Genomic DNA, 13,447 nt, shown 5'->3' on the forward strand with positions numbered 1-13,447 from the left:
CATAGGGCCATTTCCTGTGTGTGAGGGTGGTGTGCATGCCAACTGTGGTGTTGGTGCAGCCATTGACCCAGTGTATCCTTTGTCTCTCCCCCCTTTTGTTTTGTCATCCTATCCTTATGTGCATTAGTATCATGTGGCGGAGGAGCAGAGGCACTGGCGATGGAGGGAGCTGCATCCCACATGACCCAGGAGGTAGGGTCCACTGACGGTGAGGGCACTAGCTGGACAGAGGTTTGGGGAGCACCATAGCGGAGACTGGAGGGGACAGTTCTGAAAGAGATACCTCCTCCGATGGAAGCTCCCTGGTGGTGGCTGAAACTTCTGTGACCGCCCCAACTACAGGTACAGCTTCCACCCCTGTACCAGCACTGCCCTCCCAGCAGCCCCTCAGAGAGTTGCTGTGCCCGCTCACCCAGGAGGGTGGGCATCTACTTCACCCCAGGCACCTCAGGCCCTGCCCCAGTGAGCCCTGCTGTCCTGAGTGAGGAGGCTATTGACCTCCTGAGATCCATCTCTGTAGGGCAGTCAACCATTGTGAATGCCATCCAGGGGCTGGCAGCCCAAATGCAACAGACAAATGCATTCCTGGAGGGCATTCACACTGGTTTGGCTGCCCAACAGAGATCAATCCAGGCTCTGGCCTCCTCTCTGATGGCAGTCATTGTCCCTGTTTACACCCTCCCCCTCCAACTTCCTCTTCCCGATCCCATTCCCCTCATCCCCAACCTATCTCAAGCACACAGGCAGACGAGCATGCACACAGGACAACACACAAGAGTGGCACAGGCAAACACTAGCACCACATTTCATCCTAAAGGCACTCACACAAACACCATCCAGATGCAGACATACCAACATCCACTGCCTCCACTGTGTCCCCCTCCTCCTCCACCTCCCTCCCAGTTGAGTCAACACTCACACCTGCATGCACTACACCATCATCCACTACCAGCATCACCAGAACACCTAGAAGAACACACACCTCACTGGCAGACACCACCACAACAGGTATGCACGCATCCCCTGTGTACTGTCGCACTGTGTCTGCCTCCCCCCAAGGTACACAAACACAAGCACTCAGACACCCAACAGCCATCCATCTCACAACAGCAACCAGCCCATGCACCTGCACCCAAATACAGCAGACAGACACCTCCCACAACCACTCCCTCTTCCTCCACTCCCAAACTTTTTCCCTCTTCCCACCCCAATGTCCCTAAGCAGCTTTTCCTCTCCACCATTGACCTCTTCCCTACCCCCCCCTTCCTTCACATCTGGCCAGTGTGGGTAAAACCCAGGCAAGCTCCTTAGCCACCCAGTCCACGGGCCCAGTAGTGTCCACAGCAACTTGTGGTGGGAAAGGATCCAGGGCACCAGGCAGCCTGACGGAAAGGGTGCTTGCCCCAAGTGCTGCATGGAAGGGCAAGGAGCCCTCACCAGCTGCTGCCAGGAAGGGCAAGGGGCCTGCACCAGCAGGCAGGAAGGACAAGGGGCCTGGTGCAGGGACTCAGTCAGAGCCCCCACCACCAACAATGGTTGTGTAGCCGTCCGAGGCTGCAGGGAATGGGGTGGAGCTTCCCCCCACCACCAGCAGCAGCAGCACCACCACTATCAGTGGGCAGCTGTCTGAGGTTGCAGGGGATGGGCTGGAGCCTCCCCCCACCACCAGCAGCAGTATCATCACCATCACCACCAGTGGGCAGCTGTCCAAGGCTGCAGGGGATGGGCTGGAGCTTCACCCACCAGCAGCAGCAGTACCACCACTACCACCACCAGTAGTGGGCAGTCGTCCAAAGCTGCAGGGGATGGGCTGGAGCTTCCCCCCCCACCACAACCAGCATCAGCAGCACCACCACCGAGCTGCCATCACCACCGACGGACGGTCTCTAGTTCTACCTCTAATGGCTGCCGTGCGGACTGCCGCCTCCAAATCCTGTGGAAATGATACCCAGCTGAGAGACTGTGACCTTGCACTCCCCAGGATCTGAAGCACAGGGCACGATGCCCCCTCCAAAACTAGTGGATATGACACCCACTCACCCCATCCTCCCCAGGAACAAGAGCACAGGGCACGATGCCCCCTCCAGAACAAGTGGGTATGACACCCACTCACTACATCCTCCCCAGGATGAAGAGCACAGGGCATGTTGTCCTCTCCAGGACCAGTGAGCAAGTCACCCACTTGAGAGACTGTGGCCTTGCACTCCCCAGGACCAGCACAGGGCATGTTGCCCTCTCCAGGACCAGTGGGCAAGCTACCCACTTGAGAGACTGTGGCCTTGCACTCCCCAGGACCAAGCACAGGGCATGTTGCCCCCTCCAGAGCCAGTGGACCAGTCACCCACTTGAGAGACTGTGGCCTTGCACTCCCCAGGACCAAGCACAGGGCATGTTGCCCCCTCCAGAGCCAGTGGTGTTGTTCCATCTGCCGGCTGAGGTGCCTCCCATTTCCCGTCCCCATGAGGTGTCTGCCTATTTTCTAACTGATGCCCCTGCAGTGTTCTCTCCGTGTTGCTGCAAGTGGGGCCTTGGACTTTGGCATGTGGCCCTGTGGCCCACGCACATTGAGGACTGAGCAGTGTCCCTTGAACTGTACATATGTATATACCATTAGATTGAATTTTCGTATTTCTACTGTATTTATATTATTACACTCACTTTCATCCATTCCTGTTGTCCTTGCATTATTCCTGAGGGGAACGGGGTAAATATGTTTTCTTACTGCATCTGATTGTGTTTATGGTGTTGGGGGTGGGCATGTGTGTTGTGCGTGTGTGTGTGTCACTCTCTTTTTCCTCCCTCCCTCCCCTGTGTGCTCGGCGGCTGTACTCACCGTGGTCATCTTCACCGGCGTTGGTGTTCGTGGTGGAGCAGGACGTAGAATATCACTGGGAAGATCTGAAGTTCAGGCTCCGTGGCGGCGTGGTTGCTCCCTGTGTCTCCAAAGGTGAGTTCTTTCCCTTCTGAGGTCTGTTTCTGGCACGCTTTTGATGTCATTGGTACCGCCCCGGAAAAGGGGCAGTTTCCTGGGTCTTAGGGGGTGATTCCGACCCTGGCGGTCCTTGACCGCCTGGGCCGGGGACCGCGGGAGCACCGCCAACAGGCTAGCGGTGCTCCCTTGGGCATTCTGACCGCGGTCAGAAACGGAAAACCGGCGGTGTACCGCCGGTTTTCTGCTGCCCAGCTGCGCCGCCATGGGGATTCCGACCCCCATACCGCCATCCTGTTCCTGGCGGTTTTGGCCGCCAGGAACAGGATGGCGGTATGGGGTGTCATGGGGCCCCTGGGGGCCCCTGCAGTGCCCATGCCAATGGCATGGGCACTGCAGGGGCCCCCGTAACAGGGCCCCACTGAGAATTTCTTTGTCTGCATAGCAGACACTGAAATTCGCGACGGGTGCAACTGCACCCGTCGCACCCTTTCCACTCCGCCGGCTCCATTCGGAGCTGGCATCCTCGTGGAAAGGGGTTTCCTGCTGGGCGGGCGGGCGGCCTTCTGGCGGTCGCCCGCCCGCCCAGCGGGAAACACAGAATAACCGCGGCGGTCTTCTGACCGCGTAGCGGTATTCTGGTGGCTCCCGCCGGCACCGCGGTTACCGCGGCCGGCGGGAGTCAGAATGACCCCCTTAATATGGTGGGCGGAGCATTGACTTCCACCTGGCTGTAGGCGGCTACCGCTGTGGTGCCTGTTGTTTCCACCCTGGTGGTCGGTGTGGTAAAGCAGCTGTCTATGGGAGTTCTCACCACCATGGTCATAATTTGGCGGTAGTTACCGCCAGCCTGTTGGCATTATTACCACCACTTTATCACCAACAGCCAGGGTTGTAATGAGGGCCTAAGTCTTTTTGTGCAGAGACTTCAGAAAACAGGGGGAAAGCTCAATCCAAGCCCTTGGAGAGCACTTCTCAGGAAAGTCAAAGGGCAGCAGGGCAGCAAGGCACCATCAGGGCAGCAGTACTTCTTAGCAAAGCTATCCAGATGAGTTATTTGGGCAGCCAGGCAGTTCCTCCTAACAGGCTGTAGGTTCAGGTCCAGAAGTGTCTGATTTAGTGGGGTCAGCGACCCAGTTTATGTACCCAAAAATGCTTCTGAAGTGGGGGAGACTTCAAAGAATGGTTTTGAAGTGCACAAGTTCCCCTTTCAGTACGAGTCTGTCTGCTAGGGTCCCAGCAGGGTGTTTGGCAGTCCATTGTGTGAGGGCATGCCACTAGCCTTTGAAATGTGTCAGGCCCTCCACTCTTCCAGCCCAGGAAGACCCATTCAGTAAGCAGATGAGTGCAGGTGTGACTGAGTGTCCTCTGTTTGTGGTTGTCTGGGTGAAATGCACACGGAAGCTGTCAACCAGCCCAGCCCAGACGTTGATTCAAAACAGGCTGTAAGGCACAGATGATTTTTAAGTGCAGAGAAATGCTCACTTTCTAAAAGTGTCATTTCTAAAATAGTAATATAGAATCCAATCTCACCAATAAGCAGGTTTTTCTATTACCATTCTGGCCATACAAAATATGACCTGGTTACCCCTTTCTGATCAGAATGTACCACTCAAACAGTATATGAGGGTAGTCCTAATGCTTTCCTATGAAAGGAGCAGGCCTCACAGTAGTGGAAAAGAATTTAGGAGTTTTCCACTACCAGGACATATAAAACACATGTACATGTCCTGCCTTTTACCTACATAGCACTGTGCACTATGGGTTACCTAGGGCCTACCTTAGGGGTGACTTACATGTAGAAAAAGGGGAATTTGAGGCTTGGTAAGTACTTTTAAATGCCAAATCGAAGTGGCAGTGAAACTATTCCCACATAGGCCTTGCACCTGCAGGTGTGAGACATGGTTAAAGGGCTACTTATACGGATGGCACACCCAGTGCTGCCGGCCCACAAGTAGCATTCAATTTACAGGCCCTGGGCTCATCTAGTGCACTTTACTAGGGACTTACAAGCAAATCAAATAGGCCAATTGGGAAGGAACCAATGTTACCATGTTGAAGGGAGAGAGCATATGTACTTTATCACTGGTTAACAGTGGTAAAGTACGCAGAGTCCTAAAACCAGCAAAAACTGTGTCAGAGAAGTGGAGGGAGGCAGGCAGAAAACTGGGGGTTGTGCACTCCAAGGCTCTCAGGTCTAACATGTGTGTCCCCCAGTACAAAGTGGGAAGAGCTACCCAGCCCCTTGGGAGCTCTCATCGCTAAGGCGTAAGAATCTGGAGAGACCATCAGCATTGGCATGGTCAGTACCTGGGTGATGCTCGGTCATAAAGTCCATCCCCTGTAGGGAAATGGACCACCTCAAGAGTTTAGGATTTTCACCCCTCATCTGTATGAACCATTTGAGGAGCCAGTGGTCTGTCTGAACCAGGAAGTGAGTCCCAAACAGGTAAGATCTCAGCTTCTTTAGTGCCCAGACCACAGCAAATGCTTCCCTTTCAACGGTACTGCACCTCTGTTCCCGTGGTAATAGTGTTCTGCTAATAAAGCTGTGCTAGAACTGCCCCTATGCCATGCTGTGAAGAGTCTGTCTGCACAATGAACTACTTGGAGTAGTCAGAGGCCCTGAACATGGGTGCCGTGCACATGGCTTCCTTAAGAGTGTCTGTAGGAAGTTGGCTCTGTATGTGCTATTTCAAAGTAAGGAATAGCATGCACAGAGTCCAAGGGTTCCCCTTAGAGGTAAAATAGTGGTAAAAATAGATAATACTAATGCTCTATTTTGTGGTAGTGTGGTCGAGCAGTAGGCTTATCCAAGGAGTAGTGTTAAGCATTTGTTGTACATACACATAGACAATAAATGAGGTACACACACTCAGAGACAAATCCAGCCAATAGGTTTTTATATAGAAAAATATCTTTTCTTAGTTTATTTTAAGAACCACAGGTTCAAATTCTACATGTAATATCTCATTCGAAAGGTATTGCAGGTAAGTACTTTAGGAACTTCAAATCATCAAAATTGCATGTATACTTTTCAAGTTATTCACAAATAGCTGTTTTAAAAGTAGACACAGTGCAATTTTCACAGTTCCTAGGGGAGGTAAGTATTTGTTAGGTTAACCAGGTAAGTAAGACACTTACAGGGCTTAGTTCTTGGTCCAAGGTAGCCCACCGTTGGGGGTTCAGAGCAACCCCAAAGTCACCACACCAGCAGCTCAGGGCCGGTCAGGTGCAGAGTTCAAAGTGGTGCCCAAAACACATAGGCTAGAATGGAGAGAAGGGGGTGCCCCGGTTCCGGTCTGCTTGCAGGTAAGTACCCGCGTCTTCGGAGGGCAGACCAGGGGGGTTTTGTAGGGCACCGGGGGGGACACAAGTCCACACAGAAATTTCACCCTCAGCAGCGCGGGGGCGGCCGGGTGCAGTGTAGAAACAAGCGTCGGGTTTTCAAGTTTAGTCTATGAGAGATCTCGGGATCTCTTCAGCGCTGCAGGCAGGCAAGGGGGGGATTCCTCGGGGAAACCTCCACTTGGGCAAGGGAGAGGGACTCCTGGGGGTCACTTCTCCAGTGAAAGTCCGGTCCTTCAGGTCCTGGGGGCTGCGGGTGCAGGGTCTCTCCCAGGCGTCGGGACTTTAGGTTCAAAGAGTCGCGGTCAGGGGAAGCCTCGGGATTCCCTCTGCAGGCGGCGCTGTGGGGGCTCAGGGGGGACAGGTTTTGGTACTCACAGTATCAGAGTAGTCCTGGGGTCCCTCCTGAGGTGTTGGATCGCCACCAGCCGAGTCGGGGTCGCCGGGTGCAGTGTTGCAAGTCTCACGCTTCTTGCGGGGAGCTTACAGGGTTCTTTAAAGCTGCTGGAAACAAAGTTGCAGCTTTTCTTGGAGCAGGTCCGCTGTCCTCGGGAGTTTCTTGTCTTTTCGAAGCAGGGGCAGTCCTCAGAGGATGTCGAGGTCGCTGGTCCCTTTGGAAGGCGTCGCTGGAGCAGGATCTTTGGAAGGCAGGAGACAGGCCGGTGAGTTTCTGGAGCCAAGGCAGTTGTCGTCTTCTGGTCTTCCTCTGCAGGGGTTTTCAGCTAGGCAGTCCTTCTTCTTGTAGTTGCAGGAATCTAATTTTCTAGGGTTCAGGGTAGCCCTTAAATACTAAATTTAAGGGCGTGTTTAGGTCTGGGGGGTTAGTAGCCAATGGCTACTAGCCCTGAGGGTGGGTACACCCTCTTTGTGCCTCCTCCCAAGGGGAGGGGATCACAATCCTAACCCTATTGGGGGAATCCTCCATCTGCAAGATGGAGGATTTCTAAAAGTCAGAGTCACCTCAGCTCAGGACACCTTAGGGGCTGTCCTGACTGGCCAGTGACTCCTCCTTGTAGCTTTCTTTGTTCCCTCCAGCCTTGCCGCCAAAAGTGGGGGCCGTGGCCGGAGGGGGCGGGCAACTCCACTAAGCTAGAGTGCCCTGCTGGGCTGTGACAAAGGGGTGAGCCTTTGAGGCTCACCGCCAGGTGTCACAGCTCCTGCCTGGGGGAGGTGTTAGCATCTCCACCCAGTGCAGGCTTTGTCACTGGCCTCAGAGTGACAAAGGCACTCTCCCCATGGGGCCAGCAACATGTCTCTGGTGTGGCAGGCTGCTGGAACTAGTCAGCCTACACAGACAGTCGGTTAAGTTTCAGGGGGCACCTCTAAGGTGCCCTCTGGGGTGTGTTTTGCAATAAAATGTACACTGGCATCAGTGTGCATTTATTGTGCTGAGAAGTTTGATACCAAACTTCCCAGTTTTCAGTGTAGCCATTATGGTGCTGTGGAGTTCGTGTAAAACAGACTCCCAGACCATATACTCTTATGGCTACCCTGCACTTACAATGTCTAAGGTTTTGCTTAGACACTGTAGGGGCACAGTGCTCATGCACTGGTACCCTCACCTATGGTATAGTGCACCCTGCCTTAGGGCTGTAAGGCCTGCTAGAGGGGTGTCTTACCTATACTGCATAGGCAGTGAGAGGCTGGCATGGCACCCTGAGGGGAGTGCCATGTCGACTTACTCATTTTGTTCTCACCAGCACACACAGGCTTGTAAGCAGTGTGTCTGTGCTGAGTGAGGGGTCTCTAGGGTGGCATAATACATGCTACAACCCTTAGAGACCTTCCCTGGCATCAGGGCCCTTGGTACCAGAGGTACCAGTTACAAGGGACTTATCTGGATGCCAGGGTGTGCCAATTGTGGAAATAATGGTACATTTTAGGTGAAAGAACACTGGTGCTGGGGCCTGGTTAGCAGGGTCCCAGCACATTTCTCAGTCAAGTCAGCATCAGTATCAGGCAAAAAGTGGGGGGTAACTGCAACAGGGAGCCATTTCTTTACACAAGCCCCCCCCAGCCCACAGGCCAGGAGACTCAGCCAACGCTGGAAGAGTCTTCCTAGTCTGTCAGGCGAGGAAGAGTAGAGGAAATGGCTGGTTTGTTGCAGGGCCTACTCTGCCTTACATCCTCCTGTTCAGGTCATTCCCTCTGGGGAACTGACCCACTTCCACAGTGATAGGACCTAGTCTGAACTGCCTCTTGTCTGTGCTTTTTATGTCTTCACCCATTCTCTCTATTTTGAGGTCAGAGGTATCCACCTCTGCTAATCTTATCTTAGCCAGGGTCATCCCTAGCTTACCCAAAGAGGTTACCCAGAGCTGGAGTAACCCCACCATGACCAACAGGGTCAGGGGGCCTAACTTGCTATTTGGCATGGGGTCTGACCACCATGCCAAGGATAGTGCAGCCACAAAGGCTAACACCCAGCAGAGGCCACTGACAGCTGTCAGTGCCCAGAACCACACCTTTAGCTCTTCACCTAAAAGGGAAGGGGCTAAGTTACAGGCTTCTTTGGGTTCAGGTTGCCTGTCTGCTGTATTGGAGTGGGGGGTTACCACATCTTGTAGTAAACACCCTTCTTCCACTCTTTCTTCTGTTAGCTGAGGAGCCACCCACTCAGGTTTAACAGTTGCCTGACTAGCCAGGACTTCTTGTGGGTCAGGTTGGACTTTATCAGGGCCATTTTTGGAGTTCTCCCCTACTGGAGCAGAATCTCCTTGGCTTGCTGTAACCTTGGCTAAAGGTTGTCCACCCTTCCTACTCTGTTTTCTTTTCTTCTTCTTCTGGGGCCTGCTTGCATTTACTGCAGAGGCAGGATTTCCAGAATCCTTGGGAGAGGACTGGCACTGGACCAGTTCCTCTCTTGAGCTCTGACTAACCTCTGGGTAGTCATTTCCAAGGAGACAATCAAGGGGGAGGTCTGTACTGACTACTACCCTTCTCCAGCTAAGAGTGCCACCCACTTCTATGGGCACTAAAGCCACAGGCCTCTTAGTGACCCTGTCTAGGCTAACTCTTACCCTGGCAGTCTCACCTGGGATGTACTGGTTTGAGAGCACCAGCCTGTCATGCACAATAGTGTGACTGGCACAAGTGTCTCTCAGGGCAGTGGTTGGGATTCCATTCACCAGTAGGTGGTGGAAGTGTCTGCTTCCCTCTGGAATCTCCAACTCACCTGTTGGGCCCTGTTTCCAGTTGAAGGCTAGGAAGACCTCCTCATCTGAGGAGTCATCTCCCATGGCTACACTGGTTACCCCAGGAATTTTGTTCTGGGGTTTGTTTTTGGGACAAGAAGTGTCCTTGGTGTGGTGCCCAGACTGTTTACAGTTGTGGCACCATGCCTTAGTGGCATCCCAGTTCTTACCCTGGTACCCACCTTTGTTTTGGGTTGTGTCCTGGGGCCCACCCACCTGTTCTGGTTTTTGGGGGCCTACAGAGGACTCTTTTTCTTGGTTTCTAGTGTTACCCACTTTCTCCTGGGGAGTTTTTGTAACCCCTTTCTTTTGGTCACCCCCAGTGGAAGTTTTGGTTACCCTAGTCTTGACCCAGTGGTCTGCCTTCTTTCCCAATTCTTGGGGAGAAATTGGACCTAGGTCTACCAGATACTGATGCAACTTTTCATTGAAGCAGTTACTTAAAATGTGTTCTTTCATAAACAAATTATAAAGCCCAACATAGTCACACACTTCATTTCCAGTTAACCAACCATCTAGTGTTTTTACTGAGTAGTCTACAAAATCAACCCAGGTCTGGCTCGAGGATTTTTGAGCCCCCCTGAACCTAATTCTATACTCCTCAGTGGAGAATCCAAAGCCCTCAATCAGGGTACCCTTCATGAGGTCATAAGATTCTGCATTTTTTCCAGAGAGTGTGAGGAGTCTATCCCTACACTTTCCAGTGAACATTTCCCAAAGGAGAGCACCCCAGTGAGATCTGTTTACTTTTCTGGTTACACAAGCCCTCTCAAAAGCTGTGAACCATTTGGTGATGTCATCACCATCTTCATATTTTGTTACAATCCCTTTGGGGATTTTTAGGATGTCAGGAGAATCTCTGACCCTATTTAAGTTGCTGCCACCATCGATGGGACCTAGGCCCATCTCTTTTCTTTCCCTTTCTATGGCTAGGAGCTGCTTTTCCAAAGCCAATCTTTTGGCCATCCTGGCTAACTGGATGTCCTCTTCACTGGAGTTATCCTCAGTGATTTCAGAGGTGTTGGTCTCTCCTGTGAGGGAACCAGCATCTCTGACTATTATTTTTGGAGTCAGGGTTTGAGAGACCCTGTTCTCCCTAGATAGGACTGGTAGGGGGGAATTTTCCTCCAAGTCACTATCCTCTTCCTCTGAGTTGCCACCCTCAGAGGGGTTGGCCTTTTCAAACTCTGCCAAAAGCTCCTGGAGCTGTATTTTGGTAGGTTTGGGGCCCATTGTTATTTTCTTTATTTTACAGAGTGACCTTAGCTCCCTCATCTTAAGATGGAGGTAAGGTGTGGTGTCGAGTTCCACCACAGTCACATCTGTGCTAGACATTTTGCTTCTAAAAGTTGGAATACTTTTTAAGAATCTACAACTGGTTCTAGAATCTAATTCAAACTTTTACAAACTTTTAAACTCTAAAAGAAATGCTAAACAGGATCTTACACAAGGCCCTAGCAGGTCTTTTAAGAATTTAGAAAACTTTTCAAATTGCAAAAATCAATTTCTAATGACAATTTTGGAATTTGTCGTGTGATCAGGTATTGGCTGAGTAGTCCAGCAAATGCAAAGTCTTGTACCCCACCGCTGATCCACCAATGTAGGAAGTTGGCTCTGTATGTGCTATTTCAAAGTAAGGAATAGCATGCACAGAGTCCAAGGGTTCCCCTTAGAGGTAAAATAGTGGTAAAAATAGATAATACTAATGCTCTATTTTGTGGTAGTGTGGTCGAGCAGTAGGCTTATCCAAGGAGTAGTGTTAAGCATTTGTTGTACATACACATAGACAATAAATGAGGTACACACACTCAGAGACAAATCCAGCCAATAGGTTTTTATATAGAAAAATATCTTTTCTTAGTTTATTTTAAGAACCACAGGTTCAAATTCTACATGTAATATCTCATACGAAAGGTATTGCAGGTAAGTACTTTAGGAACTTCAAATCATCAAAATTGCATGTATACTTTTCAAGTTATTCACAAATAGCTGTTTTAAAAGTAGACACTTAGTGCAATTTTCACAGTTCCTAGGGGAGGTAAGTATTTGTTAGGTTAACCAGGTAAGTAAGACACTTACAGGGCTTAGTTCTTGGTCCAAGGTAGCCCACCGTTGGGGGTTCAGAGCAACCCCAAAGTCACCACACCAGCAGCTCAGGGCCGGTCAGGTGCAGAGTTCAAAGTGGTGCCCAAAACACATAGGCTAGAATGGAGAGAAGGGGGTGCCCCGGTTCCGGTCTGCTTGCAGGTAAGTACCCGCGTCTTCGGAGGGCAGACCAGGGGGGTTTTGTAGGGCACCGGGGGGGACACAAGTCCACACAGAAATTTCACCCTCAGCAGCGCGGGGGCGGCCGGGTGCAGTGTAGAAACAAGCGTCGGGTTTTCAAGTTTAGTCTATGAGAGATCTCGGGATCTCTTCAGCGCTGCAGGCAGGCAAGGGGGGGATTCCTCGGGGAAACCTCCACTTGGGCAAGGGAGAGGGACTCCTGGGGGTCACTTCTCCAGTGAAAGTCCGGTCCTTCAGGTCCTGGGGGCTGCGGGTGCAGGGTCTCTCCCAGGCGTCGGGACTTTAGGTTCAAAGAGTCGCGGTCAGGGGAAGCCTCGGGATTCCCTCTGCAGGCGGCGCTGTGGGGGCTCAGGGGGGACAGGTTTTGGTACTCACAGTATCAGAGTAGTCCTGGGGTCCCTCCTGAGGTGTTGGATCGCCACCAGCCGAGTCGGGGTCGCCGGGTGCAGTGTTGCAAGTCTCACGCTTCTTGCGGGGAGCTTACAGGGTTCTTTAAAGCTGCTGGAAACAAAGTTGCAGCTTTTCTTGGAGCAGGTCCGCTGTCCTCGGGAGTTTCTTGTCTTTTCGAAGCAGGGGCAGTCCTCAGAGGATGTCGAGGTCGCTGGTCCCTTTGGAAGGCGTCGCTGGAGCAGGATCTTTGGAAGGCAGGAGACAGGCCGGTGAGTTTCTGGAGCCAAGGCAGTTGTCGTCTTCTGGTCTTCCTCTGCAGGGGTTTTCAGCTAGGCAGTCCTTCTTCTTGTAGTTGCAGGAATCTAATTTTCTAGGGTTCAGGGTAGCCCTTAAATACTAAATTTAAGGGCGTGTTTAGGTCTGGGGGGTTAGTAGCCAATGGCTACTAGCCCTGAGGGTGGGTACACCCTCTTTGTGCCTCCTCCCAAGGGGAGGGGGTCACAATCCTAACCCTATTGGGGGAATCCTCCATCTGCAAGATGGAGGATTTCTAAAAGTCAGAGTCACCTCAGCTCAGGACACCTTAGGGGCTGTCCTGACTGGCCAGTGACTCCTCCTTGTAGCTTTCTTTGTTCCCTCCAGCCTTGCCGCCAAAAGTGGGGGCCGTGGCCGGAGGGGGCGGGCAACTCCACTAAGCTGGAGTGCCCTGCTGGGCTGTGACAAAGGGGTGAGCCTTTGAGGCTCACCGCCAGGTGTCACAGCTCCTGCCTGGGGGAGGTGTTAGCATCTCCACCCAGTGCAGGCTTTGTCACTGGCCTCAGAGTGACAAAGGCACTCTCCCCATGGGGCCAGCAACATGTCTCTGGTGTGGCAGGCTGCTGGAACTAGTCAGCCTACACAGACAGTCGGTTAAGTTTCAGGGGGCACCTCTAAGGTGCCCTCTGGGGTGTGTTTTGCAATAAAATGTACACTGGCATCAGTGTGCATTTATTGTGCTGAGAAGTTTGATACCAAACTTCCCAGTTTTCAGTGTAGCCATTATGGTGCTGTGGAGTTCGTGTAAAACAGACTCCCAGACCATATACTCTTATGGCTACCCTGCACTTACAATGTCTAAGGTTTTGCTTAGACACTGTAGGGGCACAGTGCTCATGCACTGGTACCCTCACCTATGGTATAGTGCACCCTGCCTTAGGGCTGTAAGGCCTGCTAGAGGGGTGTCTTACCTATACTGCATAGGCAGTGAGAGGCTGGCATGGCACCCTGAGGGGAGTGCCATGTCGACTTACTCATTTTGTTC

Source organism: Pleurodeles waltl, chromosome 8 (assembly GCF_031143425.1).
Source record: "Pleurodeles waltl isolate 20211129_DDA chromosome 8, aPleWal1.hap1.20221129, whole genome shotgun sequence".
NCBI classification, from domain to species: Eukaryota; Metazoa; Chordata; class Amphibia; order Caudata; family Salamandridae; genus Pleurodeles; species Pleurodeles waltl.